This window comes from Macaca fascicularis, chromosome 19 (assembly GCF_037993035.2).
Source record: "Macaca fascicularis isolate 582-1 chromosome 19, T2T-MFA8v1.1".
Taxonomy (NCBI): domain Eukaryota; kingdom Metazoa; phylum Chordata; class Mammalia; order Primates; family Cercopithecidae; genus Macaca; species Macaca fascicularis.
In genome coordinates, this window is record NC_088393.1 from 13023573 (window position 1) to 13030001 (window position 6429).

Sequence of the window (6429 nt, forward strand, 5' to 3'; positions counted from 1 at the left end):
CATCCAGGGTAACTTCTAGTCCTGCAAGCTGTGTTCATGGCAAGCATCCTATGCAGGTGCATCCTTTTTTATCTTTTATACTGCATGTTTACTGTGTGTATTTTCTATGTTTAGACTCATAAATACTTAACATTGTGTTACAATTTTCTGCAGTGTTCAGTACAATAATACGCTGTATGGTTTATAGCCCAGTAGCAACAGACTGTACCATATAGTCTATATGTGTTGTAGCTATACCATCTAGATTTGTGTAAGTTCACTTTGTGATGTTTGTACCATAAGGAAATCACCTAACAACACGTTTCTCAGAACATATACCCATGATTAAGCAACTTCTGACTGTATAATGCTCCAGAAAATTCACACCATGATATAAATTCATCACACATGATATAAAAGTTAAGGCTAGGTGGCCGGGCGCGGTGGCTCAAGCCTGTAATCCCAGCACTTTGGGAGGCCGAGACGGGCGGATCACGAGGTCAGGAGATCGAGACCATCCTGGCTAACACGTGAAACCCCGTCTCTACTAAAAAATACAAAAAACTAGCCGGGCGCGGTGGCGGGCGCCTGTAGTCCCAGCTACTTGGGAGGCTGAGGCAGGAGAATGGCGTGAACCCGGGAGGCGGAGCTTGCAGTGAGCTGAGATCCGGCCACTGCACTCCAGCCTGGGCGGCAGAGCGAGACTCCGTCTCAAAAAAAAAAAAAAAAAAAAAAAAGGTTAAGGCTAGGTATGGTGGCTTATGCCTGTAATCCCAACACTTTGGGAGACCAAGGCAGGCAGATCACCTGAGGTCAGGTGTTCGAGACCAGCCTGGCCAAGATGGTGAAACCCCATCTCTACTGAAAATACAAAAATTAGCTGGGTGTGGTGGCGTGCACCTGTAATTCCAGCTACTTGGGAGGCTGAGGCAGGAGAATCATTTGAACCTGGGAGGCGGAGACTACAGTAAGCTGAGATTGTGCCACTACACTGCAGCCTTGGCAACAGAGCAAGACTCCATCCCACACACCAAAAACTTAAAAAAAAATTTTTTATCACTGGCTTATTCTTCAAGTACATCTCTGGACATCAATTGTAACATTACTTTTCCAAGAAATCCTGGAGGTGAGATAATTCTGTAAGTACTCTTTAAGCAGTAGTCAAAAGTTTAAAAGGTTGTGTTTTCTCATTAAATCAGTTAGTAAAACTTTTCTCTTTTGATGTCTTGATTCACGAGTAAATTGAAGTGTTTTGTTTTTTTTTTGAGACGAGTCTCGCTCTGTCGCCCAGGCTGGAGTGCAGTGGCGCGATCTCGGCTCACTGCAAGCTCCACCTCCCGGGTTCACACCATTCTCCTGCCTCAGCCTCCCGTAGCTGGGACTACAGGTGCCTGCCACCACACCCGGCTTTCTTTGTATTTTTAGTAGAGACGGGGTTTCGCCATGTTAGCCAGGATGGTCTCGATCTGCTGACCTCATGATCCACCTGCCTCGTCCTCCCAAAGTGCTGGGATGACAGGCTTGAGCCACCGTGGCAGCCTGAAGTGTATTTTTTTTTAAAGACCAGTGTTAGTAGAAGTGTATTTTTAATATACAATTAATTTTAATTTGTATATGGTTTTTCAGTTCTCTGAATAAAGAGATTGTTGAATACTGACACATTGGTAACTGTAGTACTTTTCTCACTGGCCTTGTGGAAGGTGGTGCGTATATTATCCATTATATATTTATTTCACCTTTCTTTTGCGAGAAACTACTTTTTTTTTTTTTTTTTTTTTGAGACGGAGTCTCGCTCTGTCACCCAGGCTGGAGTGCAGTGGCGGGATCTCAGCTCACTGCAAGCTCCGCCTCCCGGGTTTACGCCATTCTCCTGCCTCAGCCTCCCGAGTAGCTGGGACTATAGGCGCCCGCCACCTCGCCCGGCTAAGTTTTTTGTATTTTTTTTTTTAGTAGAGACGGGGTTTCACTGTGTTACCCAGGATGGTCTCGATCTCCTGACCTCGTGATCCGCCCGTCTCGGCCTCCCAAAGTGCTGGGATTACAGGCTTGAGCCACCGCGCCCGGCCCGAGAAACTACTTTTTAAATTTCTTGGCCAGACACGGTGGCTCACTCCTTTGTAATCCCAGCACTTTGGAAAACCAAGGCAAACAGATCACTTGAGGTCCGGAGTTCAAGACCAGCCTGGCTAACATGGTGAAACCCCATTCTCTACTAAAAATAACCAAAGTTAGCCGGGCATGTTGGAGGGTGCCTGTAATCTCAGCTACTCGGGAGGCTGAGGCAGGAGAGTTCCCTGAACCTGGAAGGCAGAGGTTGCAGTGAGCCGAGATCACGCCACTGCACTCCAGAACGAGACTACACATCAAAAAAAAAATAAAACGTAATAAATTTCTTGCCAGATGCAGTGGTTTACGCCTGTAATCCCAGCACTTTGGGAGGCCGATGCGGGTGGATCACGAGGTCAGGAGATTGAGACCATCCTGGCTAACACAGTGGAAACCCCATCTCAACTAAAAATACAAAAAAAAAAATAGCCAGGAGTGGTGGCGGGAGCCTGTAGTCCCAGCTACTCCGGAGGCCGAGGCAGGAGAATGGCGTGAACCCGGAGGCAGAGCTTGCAGTGAGCCGAGATCGCGCCACTGCACTCCAGTCTCGGCGACAGAGCGAGACTCTGTCTCAAAAAAAAAAAAAACGAAAACTTACCCAGTGATGATGTGAACAAGCCGGCACCAGATGGGAAAGCGGCTGAGCCCAGGTTGCCCTACCCCATTCACCTGCGACGGCACCAGTAGGTCCCCAAGGGCAGAAGGGAACTTCATACGCCAGTCATCTTCCACGATTCTCAAAGACCGCGGACCCCCATCCCACAGTAACAATCTTAGGCTCCCCCAGATGCCGCAGTAACTATCTCAGGAAAGTCCGTTATGCAGCACCGCCTGTGGCGACCGAGAAGACCTTGCCATCTCCCTCAGTCTCCTGGAACACTGTGTTGGGCTCTCCGGCCGGATCTTGTCCCTCACACGCGACAACCAAGCTCAGGGGACGATATCAGAGTGATCACCAAGTGGGGCCCGACCACTGGTGCGACTGCGCCAGACCTGGACCTTCCCCTACCCCATCAGATGCCACCTGATCAAGGTCTCACTCCAACCTGTATCTCGGCCCAAAGCAGTCAGAGGGTAGCCTGCTGGGCCCGGGCCACCCTCCACGGATTTCCTGAATGGCTAGGGCTGATTCCCAGCCTGTACAGGCAGGCTTAGAAAAATTTGGGAGAGTCCAGCTGGGTGCAGTGGCTCATGCCTGTAATCCCAGCACTTTGGGAGGCTGAGGCAGGCGGATCGCTTGAGGTCGGGAGTTCCAGACCAGGCTGACCAACATGGAGAAACACCGTCTATACTACAAATACAAAATTAGCCGGGCGTGGTGGCACATGCCTGTAATCCCAGCTACTAGGGAGGCTGAGGTAGGAGAATCGCTTGAACCTGGAAGGCAGACATTGCGGTGAGCTGAGATCATGCCATTGCACTCCAGCCTGGGCAATAGGAGCAAAACTCCGTCTTAAAAAAAAAAATAAAGAAAAATTTGGGAGAGGCTGGGCATGGCAGCTCAAGCAAGTCATCCCAACACTTTGGGAAGCTGAGGTGGGAGGATCACTTTAGTCCAGGATTCTGAGGTTGCAATGTGTTCTGATCAGGCCAGCACACTCCAGCGTGGGTGACAGAGGGAGACTCAGTCTCCAAAAAGATAACTCAGAAGAAATAAACAATTTTGAGGCTGGGTGCAGTGGCTCACACCTGTAATCCCAGCACTTTGGGAGGCTGAGGCAGGCGGATCACCTGAGGTTGGGAGTTTGAGACCAGGCTGGCCAACATGGTGAAATCCTGTCTCTACAAAGAAAAACAAAAGTTAGCCGGGTGTGGTGGCGGGCACCTGTAATCCCAGCTTCTCAGGTAGCTGAGGCAGGAGAATCGCTTGAACCTGGGAGGTGGAGGTTGCAGTGAGCCGTGATCGTGCCATTGCACGCCAGGTTGGGTGACACAGTGAGACTATGTCTCAAAAAACAAACAATTTTGGTTGGCACTTCCTACCATGGGGCCCCACGCAGAAGGGTAGACAGCCCTGGGGTGCTCTCCCCAGACTACCTTGGCACATTTCACTGCTTTCTCCTTCTAGAAGACTTTATTTTTTTGTTTTTTGAGACAGCATCTTGCTCTGTCACCCAGGCTGGAGTGCAGTGGCGCCATCTCAGCTCACTGCAACCTCCACCTCCGGGGTTCTAGCGATTCTGGTGCCTCAGCCTCCTGAGTAGCTGGGATTACAGGCATGCACCACCACACCAAGTCAATTTTTTGGGTTTTTTTTGGTAGAGATGGGATTTCACCATGTTGGTCAGGCTTGTCTTGAACTCCTGGCCTCAAGTGATCAGCCAGCCTTGGCCTCCCAAAGCACTGAGATTACAGATGTGAGCTCCTGTGCCTGGCCCTAGAAGGAGACTTTTTTTTTTTTTTTTTCTGAGACAGAGTCTCGCTCTGTTGACCAGGTTGGAGTGCAGTGACACAATCTCGGCTCACTGCAACCTCCCTGTCCCAGGTTCATTCAATTCTCCTGCCTCAGCCTCCATAGTAGCTGGGACTACAGGCACCCGCCACCACGCCCAGCTAATTTTTTTGTATTTTTAGTAGAGATGGGGTTTCACCATGTTAGCCAGGATAGTCTCAATCAGAAGGAGACTTTTTAAAGTTTTCAGGGGATTCATCCTGTGGCCAGACTCTATGGAGCAGGACAACTATGCCGGGGTGCCCTTCTCAGGCTTCTCTGGCTCACCTGTAATAATCCCTGTCTTTAGAGGGTGACTTAGACAAATTTTCAAGGAGCATATCCAGGAACCAGGCCCCATGCGTGACCAAAACTAGGCCTGGGGTGCTCTGCTCTAGGGTTCCTAGCTCACCTAAGCTGTTTCCTTATCCCCACGCCATCCCCAAGGACCTACAAATATTTCCTGGAGGCACATCCCACAGTCAGAGGCCTCTGCGGGATGGCAGCTCACCTGTGGTCCTTCTGCTGGCCTCTTTATTTGGTTGCAACCAGTCCCTACCACTGGCTGGGACACAGGAATCTTTGCACTCAGAGCCTCCTATGAAGGAGCCCACACGGGGCTGTGGGCAAACTCAGGTCACCCTCTCCAGGCCTCTCGTTGGCCAGGTCCAATCTCTCTTCCTGGAGGGGGACTTATAAAAGTTTGGGGCGGGAGGTCACATGTTAAAACAGGGATGCATGTGGGACCAGGGCTGAGCCTGGAAAGTACTCCACAGTCCTTACTCAACCCAGGCCAGTCACTACCATAGGAGGGGGACTTAGAAATACTTTTGGTGGGGGTGATACCTCCAATAACAGGTCCAATATGGCAGATGGGTGCAGGGAGCCCTTTTTAGGCCTCACAAGCTGGCCCAGCCCTCTGTCAAGAAGGAAACTTGTTTTTTTTTTTGGTTTTTGAGACGGAGTCTCGCTCTGTCGCCCAGGCTGGAGTGCAGTGGCGCGATCTCGGCTCACTGCAAGCTCCGCCTCCTGGGTTTACGCCATTCTCCTGCCTCAGCCTCCTGAGTAGCTGGGACTACAGGCGCCCGCCACCGCGCCCGGCTAATTTTTTGTATTTTTAGTAGAGACGGGGTTTCACCGTGGTCTCGATCTCCTGACCTTGTGATCTGCCCGCCTCGGCCTCCCAAAGTGCTGGGATTACAGGCGTGAGCCACCGCGCCCGGCCAAGAAGGAAACTTGAAAAGCACACATCTGGTGACCATGCCCCAAGTGGGACCACAGAAGAGTGTCCCCTGCCATCCCACCCTGGCATCCCTAGGTGGCCCATGCTAACTGGCCCATTGGAGGGGTTCTCAGAGGAAACATTAGAGGGCCAACATGATACCACCCTCACTGGGCTTCCCTGTCCACCCTGGGCCAGTCCTTGTCATCAGAGGGGGCCTAAGAAACATATGCTGTTGGTGCTTGCAAACTGACCCCTAGAACACTTAAGAACTTTTTATTTTTATTTATTTATTTTTTTGAGACGGAATCTCGTTCTGTTACCAGGCTGGAGTGCAGTAGCACAATCTCGCCTCACTGCAATCTCCACCTCCTGGATTCAAGTGATTCTCCTGCCTCAGCCTCCTGAGTAGCTGGGACTACAGGTGAGCGCCACCATGCCCGGCTAATTTTTGAATTTTTAGTAGAGAAAGGGTTTTACCATGTTGGCCAGGATGGTCTCGATCTCTTGACCTTGTGATCCACATGACTTGGCCTCCCAAAGTGCTGGGATTACAGGTGTGAGCCACCGCGCCCTGCCTACTTTTTTTTTTTTTTTTTTTTTCTAGAGACAGGATCCGCTCTATCACGCAGGCTGGAGTGCAGTGGAGCCATCATGGTTCACTGCAGCCTCAAACTTCTGGGCTCAAGCA

General features: G+C 50.6%; 1 long non-coding RNA gene across 1 annotated transcript; it reads left to right on the plus strand.

The window, feature by feature from the left end:
• The first annotated feature begins 268 nt into the window (after nucleotides 1-268).
• On the plus strand, nucleotides 269-855 carry LOC141409210 (uncharacterized). The gene is made up of 2 exons (XR_012428444.1): nucleotides 269-398; nucleotides 718-855. It is a non-coding gene; the product is annotated as an uncharacterized lncRNA (long non-coding RNA).
• The last annotated feature ends 5574 nt before the right edge of the window (nucleotides 856-6429 follow it).